Here is a 16,101-nt window from a genome sequence, read left to right as displayed (position 1 = left end):
TGTCAAAGGTGGATCACAAAAAGAGGGAATGAGCTGCAATTTGCCTGCATGGATCATTACAGTCGTTTTATCCATTTGGATTTGAAAACCAGCTTCCTAAAAAAGAGGGTCATGAAACTGAATGAGTATCACTCAAGTGTGTGTGCGTGTATGTGTGTGTGTGTGTCAGTCAAACACACTGTAACACACACACTGTCTTCCTATGCACTCTCTAATTGCTCTTGAGTGGTGACCCTCATAAACAAAAGACGGTCCAGGAGCAACGAAACAAAGGCACGTCTTGTCCTTTAATATGCCTCTTTCATTCTCTTCCTTTTATTTCAGCGTGGCCTCTGGTTGGTCAGAGGGGAGGAGGGGGGAGCCCCGCTCACACACTCATATACACACAAACACACACCCATCAGATGCTCCGTGTGTTGTGTGTATTGATCGCAGGGCTCGGTAGCAGAAAATAATGGGTTGGTGAAAGCTTAGTTGAGAGAGGGAGATAGAGAGAAATAGAGAAAAAGAGGATCTACAAACATGTGTATGCTAACACACAGACACACACACACACACACACACACACACACACACAAACACACACTCTCATATCCTACCCTGCCTCCTTTCTGCCCTGTGCCCCATATGAATATTGGTTCTCCCATAACTCCTCCATGTCATCGCGCACGTGTGGGTGTGTATGTGTCCAGGCTGCTTCATTTGCATATGCGTGTGTGTGTGTATGTGTGTGTGTGGGGGGGTGCATTATCTATGAGAATAAATCCTTCCAAGAACCAGGCGCCTCAGGGTGATGTGATGCGGCCAGTGCCCGAGCAACCATACCCTAGCTAATTTACAACCAACCTAGTGTGTCCCGATGCACACACACACACGCATGCACGCACGCACCCCCTCCACAACACACACACAGCTTGATGACACCACGGTGAAACATGTCGTCTAGACGACATTGAACCCTGAGTCCGCCCAGGGTAATTGTTTTATGCAAATGTAGTGCGGCAGGGCTGACATGATTGGGCCAGACCTGGTGTTGATTGAAGTGTACGTGCACGTGTGTGTGTAGCAGTTGTTATGGATGTGGTCATGATTTGGTGCAGTGCTGCTAGCCATTAGTATTACTGTTATTGTTGGAATTGTTCTATTATTCAAAAGGGCAGGGCGGGGCATTAAACATAACCTGCAAAATTATGGAAGCAACTGGAGCTGATACACACACAACCACGTTTAAATCATTTTCAGGTCGCCATTGAATTGTGTTGAGAATCTACGATCGGGCCACACCTCACACAGTTAAAGTAAACAGGAATCATCGCAACAGTACAGCCCGGCATGTAAACACACTGGCAGATAGTGCAAAGAAATGTAATGAAGTTTAGAGTGTAAAGCTGGCTCTCTCTGTCCCTTTTTCTCATACACACACACACACACACACGCATGCACGCACGCACCCCCTCCACAACACACACACACAGCTTGATGACACCACGGTGAAACATGTCGTCTAGACGACATTGAACCCTGAGTCCGCCCAGGGTAATTGTTTTATGCAAATGTAGTGCGGCAGGGCTGACATGATTGGGCCAGACCTGGTGTTGATTGAAGTGTACGTGCACGTGTGTGTGTAGCAGTTGTTATGGATGTGGTCATGATTTGGTGCAGTGCTGCTAGCCATTAGTATTACTGTTATTGTTGGAATTGTTCTATTATTCAAAAGGGCAGGACGGGGCATTAAATGTAACCTGCAAAATTATGGAAGCAACTGGAGCTGATACACACACAACCACGTTTAAATCATTTTCAGGTCGCCATTGAATTGTGTTGAGAATCTACGATCGGGCCACACCTCACACAGTTAAAGTAAACAGGAATCATCGCAACAGTACAGCCCGGCATGTAAACACACTGGCAGATAGTGCAAAGAAATGTAATGAAGTTTAGAGTGTAAAGCTGGCTCTCTCTGTCCCTTTTTCTCATACACACACACACACACACACACACACACACCACACACACACACACACAGGGCTGTGTGTTATCAAGGCAGCCATCAGAGGAGGGTGTGTGTTGTGGTCCAAGTCATAAATTTAATTTCATGCTGGATTTGCAGAGCTCATCTGAATTGCATGTGAGCACAGTCTGATGGGCCTCAGTCTCAACGCTGAAAAGTCACACACTAAGACACAGATGCTGCCACTGATGGCCCCCCCATACACACGCATGCACGCACACACACGCACGCACACGCACACACACATAGAGAGCACTAGCATCTCATAGATCAGGATGACAGCATGACCTCAGACTAACTTTTTCATTAATGTGATTATATAGGGAGGTACATTTATCCCCTGGTGGCAGGGAAACTCATAAACAAGCATGAACATGAATTCAAATGCTGCGTACACTCATCAGCATGTTATGGACTTATGTTTTAATTGCACTTTACAGCAAAATAGATGATAGATATAACTATAATAATAATATTGACATATAGCAGGAATCGATGGTCCAGGTTTTTGACTTATGTTATGTTATGTTATAATTTAGTTTATAGATAGTTTAGAGATACATTTGCATGTGAACACCCATGAATAGTGGTTTTCCCTTGAAATAACTCTTTGTATCCTTTGTTCTTTTTAGGATGAAACAGATTTTTGGATAAACTTATAATTAAGCTCTACAGTCAACCTGTACGTTGTATGTCTAAGCTTTATTGATACAAAAACATGAACAACTCCCTCAAGCCCCCCCTTATTACTTCAACAGTGACCGTGATTGTCTCCTGGAATACAGGCAAAAATGTTTTCCACTCCAGGCCAATTGGACTAAATATCTTTCCAGTTCTTTCATCCTTTTACCTTGAGTGTCAATCAAGTGTGCTGTATTTTTGGATGTCACCCTGGATTTTTTTGGAACCAGATGAGTTATTAGACAGGATATTGGATGTTATTTTCCTCTTGTTGGACTGTTTCCTTGATGTCGAGCTTTGCTTTGCTCCACGTGATCAGGATGTGCAGTATTTCTGTGCTACTGGGGAGAAGTCTAACTTTTAAAGTGTTGAAAACTGTGAGTCCCAAAACTCCACAAACATCAAGGAAACTTTCCAAGCAGCTCCCGCAAAGCGGCCGCGGCTCCTCTCCCAGAGCGCTGTACCTTCCCACAGCTGCTCCACTAACAAAGACGAAAGGCTGACGCACAGCTCCTCACACACACCAAAGCTCCCCACCCCCACCCCCACCGCTCTCCACACCCCTGCCTGGCCAGTCTCAACATCCCTGCGCTCTTTGAGGAGACGTCCCAACAATTCCTCGGGGTCCCTCATTAAAGCCGCGGCACAGACTCTCTTGGGAGTGTGTACATGTGTGCACGTGTGTGTCAGGGTGGTAAACTTTGCAGAGGTCACCTTCTTGTTTCCATCTTCACCTCGTCTCATAGCTTTTCCTGCCCAAACCCAGGTCCTGCTAGAGACCAACATAAACAGGCAGAAAGGGCGTCCTCTGTCATTAAGAACACCAAGTCCGTCCCACCGGTTTCTCCAGTAAGCACAGAAGGTGGGTGCTGTCCTCTGTAGTGGGCAAAATCTGGTCTAGTGAGGGATCAACCTGCTCAAATTCTGTTGTCACCTGACAACATTTACTCTTACCCAGTGCAGAAATCTCCAACAAGATTGCATACTTCGCTATTTACTTTGCAAATTTCCGTCCCAACACTCGCAGTCAGGGAGAGTTGTATTCTTGTTTTTTTCTGGTGCCAAATGCAATGTTTCCTCCACTAGCATTAGCTATAGCCACACATTGCTTCTCTGGAACACACACTCACAGGGATATCCAGGCTTTGACATCTTTACCCACCTTCAAATCAGGCTAAAAAGACTGATCTTCACCTTATATCCTAATTTACAATTACTTTTTTATATTTATGCTTGTATGTATTCTGGTATATTTTATCCCTTGTGTTTATAAGGGGACCTTGAGACCATGATCAGTGCAGTTGTACCCATCCGACCAACCCAAATCAACGACTGTGACGACCTCGGGAACACATCCTAAAATCCTAAAAGTGGAAGCGGTGATAATGGGACTTCCGCCGATACACTACCACACTGATTCTGTGGGAACATTCCAATCAGTGAAATATCTTAATAACTCTTCCATGGTGGCAGTGTTGAACCCTCCAGGGTGAGCTTTCCTCTGCCCCTTCCATCAGTGTCCACCTGACAGAAGCCCAAATTGTCTGCCTGCCTCGCTGTCCCTGTTTGCTGACTGACTGTAGAAGAAGCCATTTAGCATGCTGAATGTCAAGGTCGACCGTGCCATCCTTGTCATCACTCTCCACGGCAGAAGGTCAGAGAAATGTCCTCCTCAGATGGCTGGTGTTGGAGAACATGTGGTGGAGGTTGAGGGAAAGAAGACAAATTTAACAAAGGGGCACAAACAAACACCTATTTTCAGCTCGAGTTCACTAATTTTCCGCCCTCCGTTTCTGCAGCAGAGATATCTGAGGTATTTTGTTTTTGTGTTTGTGATCTTCCTGCTGTGCCATTTTGGAACTCAATGTCCTCATAACACTATCTTCCCCTGGATACTGGGAATACAGCACAGAATTTTTGGCTAATAATGACATTTCTGTTGCTGCCAGGCTGCCTGTACACCACTGAAGGGGATGACCGGCAGCTGCTTCAAATTTTGCCCCTGCGCTCCACAACAGACAACAATTTTAATGCAGAGAGTGAATAGAATATATCCCAACCTGCTTTGTCATTTTCTTTTTTTGTCTTTACACAGAAACATCTCAGTTCAACCTCAGTGCGGATGTGCAAAGAATGAGGACCTGAAAGGCCAGGGGGGTCTCGGCGAGGCCCTTTCTAAGGTAAAACACCCGCAATAATGTTGGATATATATATACATTACTTCCTCCATCCATCTTTCTGTCAATTCTGGAGCCCCGGTTCTCTGAAATTAAACTAGATCAAGATTTGAACACAGTAACAGGTCTGGAAAATGTCATTATTATGTTCTCAGATTCAGACAGAACAGGTGAAAACCAGATCCTCCGGATGCTGCCATCAGTATTAAGGCTCAGAATTTAAAGGAATGCTCATCATTAATTCATTAAATGTATATTGTAAAGTGAGTAATATGAGTATAACAGCATAAGTAATTTCCCTTTGCTCTATACTCTCTGGTCAGGGCTGAGTCGAGCTGACTTTTCCCAGCTTGAGTAAACACGGGCAACTCTTTCATTAAGCCCTCTGAGTGTCTTTCATCCCCTCATACTTCATCCCCACACGCCCCTGTTTGGACAGACGGGGGAGATTAGATTCAGGTTTGAATGACATTGAAAGTTTGTGTGCTTAATGATGCAAATAAAGGGAATGGTTAGAATGTTTAGAGACAGTCTCTAATATGCCATCTAGGAATACCGCATCTCGGCCTCCAGTGTGTGAGTATACACGGCGTGCTTTGAGTGGTCTGTCTCAAAATGACACCGCCATCCACAGCAGCAGCAGGAGGAGCAGCAGGAGGAGCAGGGGTCATTCGCCTGATTCCTTCTCCCCTCAGTTACAAATTTAAGTGGCTGCATTGGCCAAACACGGCTTAAATGTAAAATAAAGACAAAAATGCTCCACATCTAGAAATTGTTCATAATTCTTTAACACATTTATGAATACTTGTTTGAAAACTTGTGTTTACAGTGAAAGGTTTGGTTCAGGATTAGCACCTGGACCAGGATGGCCTCCTAAAGGTGCTTCAATGTCATTATGTAAGTCTTGGTTAGCATCTAATCAATGGCAGAACTGGCATGTTTGCTCTGTCTCCCAGCACAGGTTGGATAGGGCCCATCACCGGTGCCCCATTTTCTCACAGATAAAATAGGTTCACACAGTTCCGAGCTCCCATCCTCCACAAAGTCAGATCAAGGATGTTCCAGAACGTTTACTGAGCACTAAACGCTGCTTCGGAAGACATCAGCATTCAAAAAAAGTTAGATTTAGTCCATGTGAGGAAAGCAAGCGTAAACTATAAAAACTTTTGCAGTGATCTCTGACCACATGACAGTTTTCAAACCCAAACCCAGAAGACCCCGTTTCCAACAGCTGCCGCTTCTTCACTTCTAAGCCACATTAATAAGGTGTCTACACGCCCCCTTTTTATCAAACCCCACGCACTCACAAACACATCTGCCTGCTCTTCATACAGCTTCTGCGCTTTCATCTGCACATCCTCTGCTCTACACTATACATTCTACAGGAGAGAGGCTCTTATACTTCCCTAGATCTCCTGCGCACCACCTTCAAATTAGATGGATTCAGAAAAGAACTCGCTGAAGAGAGTGAAGAGAAGATAAGCGGTCACGTTTATAACCCTGAAAACAATGTGCCAGTCCTGAATTGTGTGTGCAGCAACTAAATAAAGTTTATTTTTACATGGTATGTGATGCATGCTAAAGGGAGCCAATCATTTCTTGATTTGTCTAAAGGAATATAGTGATCGTTTAAAAATTGATTGGGTATGGAAAATACTGGTTGGCCTCATCCCACAGGGAATACTGGTTAGCTTAATTTGTTGCTCTAAACTACTCACAGGTGTGTGTATGTGTGTGTTTGGGCAATCTGTAACTCGGGCTCGTGTCTCTATAAAGGGGTGTGTTCCGCAATCTCTGTTCTTCTTCCCACGTGCACACCTGGTCCTGATCTCCTGCTCAGCCCTCCAAATCTGCACAGCTGACATCCGTTTAGGCCGCCAACCGTCAGTAGAAAAGTCCCACGTTTTCGGCACTCATATTCTGAGTAGTGTGAGGTTCTGTCAGCCTCCTCACCTGAACACCACCTGGTCATCCCCTCTCATTGTGACCACCAGGTCCTGGCTGCATTGCCTTTGTTCCTCATGACACCACATCAGCAATGTGAATGGATTCACTGATCCCAGAGAAAACTCTGCTTTTATTTACACGGTTGTCAGATGTTAAGGGGGAAGTTTGGTGAGGGACAAAATCCTACATTAACTGTGGAGGCAGCTGGTAGAAGATAGTTGTGCCGCTGTTGGCTTTGACAGAAATCAGCAGGTTTTCCACAGGGACGGCTCTATTTTAGTCTGCATAAACCAACACTTTGAGTTTGAAAAGCTCCCCTCAGGCCAGTTAATTCCCAGTGCAATAAACCTGCTTAATTTGCATGTGTAAATTTAATTTCTTCTGTATTGTTAGTTTATTAAAGACAGATGTTCATAATTGTTGTTTTTAGCTTTGCTTTTGAATTTCTCATGGGTTTTTTGTTGTTTTTGTCCCTGACTGCAAATCGACCTCCACAATTGAGAGTGTTAAATGTCTGAAGTGAAGATCAGTGTTACTGTTTACAAATTAGCTTCAAATTGAAGTAGATTTTCACGCTCGCTGGAGAACATCTGGCTCTCCGCTGTAGCTCTGCTGTCGTGTCTTCAGAGGTGACGTTCAGTTTTGCTGATTTGAAAGACAGATCTCACATGAGGGTCTCTGATCATATCTGTTCTCCTGTCTTCCACCCTCTCACTGAAGCTGAGATCTGCTTCAGGTGCTAAATGCATATTCGACAACTAATACATGTACAACTGTCTCACCTTCTTTCTCCTCTCTTTCATCTCCATTTTTGGTCAACCCTACAATCTCCTATCTACCAAAAAGACTTCATGTTTAGAATCATGTTCTAATTGATAATGACTTGAGAACTTCACTGTCACTGAATATTTCCATGGCTTCTGCAGGGCAGCAGAATGATGCTGCAGTGGTGAGCACAGCTGCCGCGACAGGATTTAGGATTCCAGCTTAGACCTTTCCAATGTGGAGTTTGTGTCCTCGCTGTAACTGTGAAGGTTTTCTCTGTGCACGTCATCTCCTCCCACAGGCCAAGAACACAGATTCTAATTTAAAAGGCTGGAGACTGTAATTTGCCCCGAGGCACCAAAGCATGAGGGAATGATGTTCAGAATAAGTAAAAGTTAATAGAGAAGGACGGACGGACGGATGGATGGATGTGCATTGTGCATGTGTAAACATCACAAGCATTGTTATCTTTATTGACACAGGTTTGACGTATATACAGCCAGGATGCACGCACACACACACACACACATACACACACCATGTCACTTCCAGTGCTTCTGACTGCCACCCTCCTCCCAACTCCCCCTACAAAGCCTAAAGTAGCGATGAGCAGTGAAAATGTCAGGGGTCAAGCTTACATTGATGTGGAAGTGCCGGTCACCCTGGGCCACAGTAAAGGTCGCAACCACGGCGACAGCTGGTGGGCTTTATAGTGTGGAGGGCATCCGTGAGTCACTGCTCCGAAGCCTCCTCCTCCTGGCATTAACGTCATTGTCTGATTTCTCCCTCCCTGGCTGTCTTTTTCCTCTCCAGATTGCCATATTGGCAGATCTGCCCTGTGAAAGGTCAGATTAAAGTCAACAAGAGTCTCTTTACTGCACTGATACGTGATGGTAAAATAAATATACTGTAGCTAAAAACAGGAAGAACCAACAGCTACAGATGAACTAAATGAAAAGGGGCTGATGGCAGGTTTCACCCTGTTTACTCAGCCGACACTGCTTACATGCATCTAGTCATTATGGAATTGATGGGATGTAGGTTATACAGGAATGAAACAGTGGTTAGATGCCTCTGCCAAAGTATCATCATGATCACATTTTCCATAAATATAAGCTGTCAACTGGGAGACGCCATTCATGTCAACCTTGTAATTTCCTCGCAATGCACATTTTTATGTACGTTAATGATGCTGAAATTATGAATGAAACAGGCTACACACAGTGGATACAGCTAACATTTACAGTCACCATGAGCTATTGGTGGATTTATACATTAAACAAAGTTAAACGTGTAATGAAACGTATGTGACGGCTCTCAGATCATAGCAGTAGCATCTTCATCACGTCCACCGAGAAGATGTGCAACAATGAAAGCAGCCCGACGCCCTTTCAATCAGCAAAAAAGATTTTTTTAGAACGTTTGGGGAAAAAGTATCCATCGCTGGAACTGGAAACACGTGGAAAATGTGATCAGTCTCTTCAGTCTGAGGAGACAAATAGAGCAGAGGCAGCAGGAAGATGACCAGAATCTTGAACAGACCACACACAAGATGAAAGTTTCAATAGTAAACTTACTGAGCTCATACAGAGGTTCAGAGTAAAGTCACAGTGGTCTCCCAATACAATGTAAGGCAATAATTCAGGAGAGCAAATCTGAGTGCTGATGTTTCTTTTCTTTCTGTGCTCTCCTTGATATCGGAGGACGTTGATCTCCTGGAGTCTAAGTACAAGACGCGATCTCACCATTTCCACTGAGGGTTCGTGCTGAGGCCCCTGCAAGTCCAGTTTTTGTTCTCCAGCCCCCACCCGGCCCTTTGTTCCTTGTATCTGCAACTCAGCAGGGTGCCTCATGTTGTAGAGGATGGGAGAGAGTGTTTAGAATGCTAACGTATGTTGGGACAAAAAAGCAGGAACAGACGCACACACACACACACACACACACACACGGGTTAATATGGCTAAATGGTCCACCTTCCATCTTGCTCTGCCAGACTTCCTGCTGAGAATGACACGCCCACATGACAGTAGAGTATGCATCCGCCAGACCACGACAGAATCCATATGGAAACCTTCTACCACCAGCAGGGGAGGAGCAGCTGGGTTGGATGGCCTTGAAGCACAACAGAAGTCCAACAGAATTAACTGAAGGTGTTTCATGAGTTTATGCACAATTGTCCAGTTGTTTCTTAAGATTCAGCATTTGGCTCCTGAAACGTTGAGTGTTTTTAAGAGTAGTGTCCAGTTTTTATGTGAATATATTAAGCTTGAAAGAAGGAGAAATTGTTTGGATGCATATGGAAATGGAGCCATTATTTGAAGCCATGAAAAGGCTTAAGCACGTGTATACTTCCCCTATGTGTCAGGAGTGTACATACACACACATTTGCTACGATGATGTTTAATGTCAAATTGCCCTGATTTTGTTTGAAATATAGAGAGGAACCGAGTTCCTCCTTCCACATTTTTTGTTTGCTTTACTTGGCCGCTTAGTGACCCAAGTTGTGTGTGTGTGTGTGTGTGTGTGTGTGTGTGTGTTGCCATCTGCAGTTCATCATTCTTTCTCAAAGTCTCAATCTTGCTCCTGTCTCCAACATTTGGCAGCACTAAGGTCCCTGATGCCAACAAAGGTCAGAGGCAGTGATTTATCGGGCCTCTCCTGGGAGGCTGTCTGTGGACCTGCCCCGCTTCTGGAACACAGCCAACATCCCTGACACCCTGGTAACATGCTGCCAGCGGATGAGAAGCCTGTTTTGCTTATTTCAGCCGCACGTACAGATCATACACCCTGATGTAACTGAGTTCAGCACGTGTCTTTGAGAAACATTGAGCACCTCATGGTTTCTGTTCCGGAACATAAACCTGAACTCGCTTTGAAACTGTCATCAAAATAATCTGTTCTATTAATTGGCCTGCTGACCTGGGAGTTGTTGCTCCATTCAGTCCTGTTATAAAACCCATATTTATGCATCCATCCATCAGTTAAAGACAGAAACACTGCGGCCTTGTTGAGCTGTAATTGCTTTTTTTCCCCACCGTACAGTCATGATGAGTCCTTGTTTGAGGCTATAAGAGCTGCAGAAAAGCCCAGCAAGAATCGATGTAGCAACAAAGGCAAGGGGAAGGAGAGCAGGGGAGCTAACTCGGAAGTAAACAATGAACAATTTGAAATATTGATTAGAATATGCTAAACGAATGGTTTGCATGGAAGCAGATGCTTTATAAATTTGTCTGACCTCAAGGTTGCGCCTGGTGTTAAGCACTGAATAAAAGCAGAATCCTACAGGGTAATATCCTGGCAATTTTTATGAACCTTGGGGCAATCTACTCAATGTTATTGTGATATTGACAGATAAAAAGTCACAACCTGTATTATCCACAGGTCCAGCATGCATTACTTAATCTATCTGTAATATGAATTGTATGCATTTGCATCATAAATAGAATGCATCCGCAGAGTCAGAAGTTTGATTATGTCAAATAAATTTGTCAGCTTGATTCTGATTTATGGCTATCTGAGCAAAATGAGCCAATACAGGGAGCATTCATGTGTTATTCTCTGCCAAACATGTTGATATTAACGATGGATTTGAACTCTCAGTCAGTCTATATGTTAAACCATGTCAGTTCAAGGACACCATAAGGGGAACGTTAATGTTATGAGGTCTTTCCAACACTTACAGTGGAAAAGGACGTTTTCCCTCTTGACCTGCATGTGATGAAGAGCAGCGTTCCAACCTTTGTAACTCCCCCAAAAAATTACATTTCCCTCAATCTCTCAAGATTTATTTACCTTACAGTGATTTGATTACCTTCATGTTGAGAGGAGGTCTCTTCCGAAGGAAGGTGTCCTGAAGGATTCCTGTCCAGGGTTTTTCACTACCCATAGTTCATCTATACAGCTCAGGAACTGCACATAGATTCAAATGAATGTCAAGAACTTATGGAATCAACAAACTTTATTACCTGTATGTTAGCTTTAGAAAGGCTAGCATGTTAGCATTAGTGGTGATACCTGCATTGTGTGTAATATATATATATATTTATTTATTTATTTTGTCATCATTGTTGTTTCCCAGGAAAGATTTGTCAGTTTCAAAGGCTTGAAGACTTGATTGTGGGAGACTGACCTGACCTTTCCTCCACCTGTCTCTCTCACTGTCTGTCTCTCTCTCTCTGCCTCTCCAGGTTTTCTACGTGGTCACATCTGATTAATATTAGTAAAGATGTTTCTATGACGAGCATTATTGTCCTGGTATATTGTTGCTTCTTTCAAATACAATGAAAGAGTCAATATTGAATGCAATTTCAAATACAATGTATCACCGAGTTGTGATAAATGTGGGGCTTTATAAATAAAATGGACTGGGGGAAAATCACTCAAAAGTGTGCTTGTTTTATGAATTATTGGACAAACGTGGACACAAAGGCTCAGTAGTGTAATTATGGTATTTTAACAGACCTGCTTTTGCTCCATTAGAAAAAGAAATACTAAATTTTAAATATACTCCAGCCACTTCAGACAGTGACACTCTAAATAGTATCTGATTGCAACTGAAGACAACGTGAGATTTAAAAGAATCGGTGCTTTAACAAAAAACAAAACTCAATTTTTCATTTTAAAGAAGTCTGTAATTTTGTTATAATTTCTATGCTTTAAAGAGAGTAAATGAAAAGCTCTGATTTATTGCCCATTTATTTATACAAGGTATTTACCTTCAGCTTTATTATTTTGCTACTCTCCTTTTAATTCTATCAGAATCTATTTTAATTTTCTCTTGAATAGGATATGTTGGAATCTTTTGGAAGAGTGATATTTATATTTTTCACCTTTTTTAGATCCTATAGCTGCATGGAATATTAGAACCTTTGACGAAGTGTCACTGCAGACATATCCCATTATTTCAAGCTGAACAAATAGATGTGTCTTTAAAGGCCTTTGAACTATTATCGAGAATCTACTTATGAGTACAAACTCATTACTCTGCAGCATGAAATGAGAGGCGCTTATGTCCAGGGGATTCAATTTAAGTTGCACTTTCTTTAAGATCACTAAGTGCAGCAATTTAATGTATGGCATTTCACCAAGAAAGTGGCAGTAAAGGAAAATGTCTGCCTTGTTCCGCATATACTGTAGATCACCAGCAGCAGCTATTCATGGCACAAACTTGGGTCTTGAGTGTTGCAGCATCTGTACAGTGCAGCCAGAAAGTCTGTGAAGGTTCCTGCCGAAGAAGGAAAAGGAAGATGGACGCAGACATTTGTATATGGTGCTGGAGTGGTGTTCGCAGACTCCCCTTAATGGAGAAAAGCAACCCTTGACATTCTTCACGGTGGTGGTAACACTTGACAAGATCTCAGGATGAACTGTCTGTGAAAAGCCTTTGAGTCAAAAAAGGCCCTGACAGCATCAAGTTATTTCAAAAACCTGTTTACACTTTAATGGCTAAAACCTCTATGTCTTCGTTTCTCCCTCGTGAATAGAACTCCCTCTCCTTGGTCAGAAGATCACAGGCCAAGGTCTAAACCTAACGTCTGATCAATATCATCACAAACTTATTAAAAGCTTATGGATAAAACTCTGTAGCTGGAACAGAAACTCTAAATGAAGATGTGACACGGACACTGAAATAACAGCAGGCTAAGGTGATTTCATGATGAATGAATGTGTTCTTTAACCCTCATATTATGTTGGAAACAAATTACATTGATGATGTTAAGGGTCAAAATGACCCATACTTTGTAAATGCCTCAAAAGAGCCAAGAAAACAGGTTAAACTAAGAACGACTTTATTTTAGACTACAGGAACAGTTAGAAAATTGATATTCAATATAAATTTTAATTTCAAAACTATATTTAAGGACTATTTAGCTTAATCACTCTGTCATCCTCCCAAGTCAAAATGATGCAATTCTTCCTTTTTCCTCATCCTCTTTTTCTTCTCTCTTCATCCTTCTCGACTCCCTTCTTTTCTGTCTTCATTCTTGACTCAAAGAAAGCACAGGGATTAAGTTTTTCCCCCTTCATGAACACATTTCTTTTTAACTTTAACATTCAATGTTCAACATTTTCACTGTTCTCCACAAGATGGACAGCATGTCACTGTGTGCCTTCTGCAGATGTAATTCTTGCATTTCACACAAGAGGTACTTCTTCTACTGTCCTCTCTGGAGGGACAGACCTGGCATCTTTTCCTTTCTTTTCCCACCTGTGTCCACTGCAGGTTGGTTGGTTGGCTGACCTGAGCTTGACCTTTTCAATCATGGCTGCAACCACTGGAGATCGAGCTGGCCTGGCTCGTGTCTTTGGAGTGTCAAGTGCTTTGCCGAGTTCTTCCAGGAAAAGCCAAAGTCTGCATAATTTGTTGGAATTCCATTGCTGGTTGATTTCAGTCCAAAGGACATAGGCATTATAAGCAGATGTGTCCAAAATGTGGCAAAAACAATCAACAAAGGCCAATGGGCAGTCTTGCGCTGGCAGCTTTATGTTGCTGTTACTTTGGCCAGATTGTCCCTGAGTGGCATTATAATCCAGAATCAATTGTGGCTTCTTGTCTTCTCTAGTGCTCAGAGATGCATCTTTGTGCATTCTACTCATTACATTACATTACATATTCCCCTATTAACATGCCCGGGACAAATTGACGCACAAAATCATCAACGTAACTAAACAGTGCACAGACATTCCAAGAGACACCAACGTGTCCAGATTGTGCACACCTGTTCATGACCCTAAATGAGGAATAGTCACCAAATTTCATGTAGAAAAAAAAAAGATAGCCAGCACTTTTGACAACACAAAATCTGAAACAGGTCAAATTGACCCTTAACATAATATGAGGGTTAAGCAGCCGTTCTTGTTGGGAACTGATCCAAAGATGTCAAATCTGGTCTGTGATATTAGCCCAAGCATAAATCGAATATTGTAATGCCGGTAAAGGGAGACTTTATTTTATTTGAATTCTGGTTAAAAGTCACAGCTGGTTTGTGCACATCCTGAACATTGATGTTCTTATAGAGCCTTATTGGCGATTTCTATTTCCTATATTGTTTTTGAACTTCTACCTTCCAGGAGATGTGACTTCCTGATCTGCGTTTCTGTCAGAGGTGTCAAAACAGAACCTTTTCAGCCCCATCTCGGTATTAAAAAGCAGACGGGAGCTTTCCCGGACCGGCTGCTGTATGCACAGAAAAGCAGATGAGGACAGAGCGACGTGACCTCGGGTCCTTCTTTATACTCCCGCCGCAATAAAACAGTGAAGTGCTGTTTTTATTGATCAGCAGCACAGGCGGGTGGGACTCGACAATGGCAGGGAAGCTAACAAATGCGAGGGCTGGCTGTCCTGTAGCCCCAAAAACTGTAAGTATATATTCCATATTGAAAATATCTTGAACCAAGACGTGTGGATGGTATGTTGATTCACACGGTGCACGTGAACCATTTTAAACAAAAGGAGCAGGAAACCGGGACGGCTCCACCATGTAAGCGCGTTCCTGATGCATTCAAGGTAAAATTACTGCTGTGAAATAGTGAAAATATTACTGGATCAAAATCAGCGCTGAGATACCTTCAAATCAAATTAGAGAGGCTGTTACTTGACTAAAAAATACTACCTGGATTAAAGATGGTATGCAACCTCACACCAAACATTAATCGAATGGAGGGGCTTTCAAATGTGGCATTTTACCGTGGGAAAAGATGAACCACTTTGCTGTCATGAGAATGAATGGGAGAGGCATTTAGTGACAAAGAGGTGGCCTTTTCCCTTTGCCACGTAATTCCAAGGCAGGGGGAAGATTGTAGCTTTATCAAACTCCCTGAATGGCTAAATGCAATAGGTGAACACTCAGAAAGTGCTCATCATCACAGCGTGACAGTCGGGAAAGAGGCAAGGAGGCAGGAAACAAGGACAAAATGAAGGGCAAGATTGCTGGTGGAGAAGAGCAGCACCATTCATTTTCATCTACATGATTAAACTCAATGTGAGGTTACAAGACAAAGGAAGAGGGATTCCTACCCCCACTTTCCTTTTTTTTTGTCTGTCTGACAGTCTGAGCGGTTGTTAACATCCTCTCCCCTCCTTTGGCTGACGGGGTGAAAGGTGTGTGCTGCTCCCCGGGACAGTGGAGACCTCATTTTTATATGTGAATGGCTGTGAACACCACTGAATGACATACTACAAAGGTTGGATGTGCTGCTGCCCTTTCTCTCTTAAATGGTACGTTGGCATTTAACTTCGCACGTGTCAGCGGAACGCACACCCTCTCAAGTATTTCCAGCCCAAATGTGTGTGTGAGTGTGTTTTATCAGTTTCCAGAAACAGGAAATAAGGCAGAGAACTTCCCTTTGAGACGGAGACAGAAGGGTCCAAGGGTGGACGATAAGACAGAGAGGAGCACACTATATTTCACAGAGAGACTATTTACATTTTGAGTCCTTATTATGTTAATTTTGAATGGCCTCGCCACGTAATTTCATTACGCACGCATGGGCCAGAGCGGGAGCAGCACCGCAGACGAG

At 43.1% G+C, this 16,101-nt stretch overlaps 1 long non-coding RNA gene across 1 annotated transcript; it reads left to right on the top strand.

The window, feature by feature from the left end:
• The first annotated feature begins 4,786 nt into the window (after positions 1-4,786).
• On the top strand, positions 4,787-11,966 carry LOC130534297 (uncharacterized). Its single transcript, XR_008952853.1, has 2 exons — positions 4,787-4,872; positions 9,575-11,966. It is a non-coding gene; the product is annotated as an uncharacterized LOC130534297 (long non-coding RNA).
• Positions 11,967-16,101: the final 4,135 nt, after the last annotated feature.

Source organism: Takifugu flavidus, chromosome 11 (genome assembly GCF_003711565.1).
Source record: "Takifugu flavidus isolate HTHZ2018 chromosome 11, ASM371156v2, whole genome shotgun sequence".
Lineage (NCBI taxonomy): Eukaryota > Metazoa > Chordata > Actinopteri > Tetraodontiformes > Tetraodontidae > Takifugu > Takifugu flavidus.
This window is presented reverse-complemented; position numbering and strand designations above follow the sequence as displayed.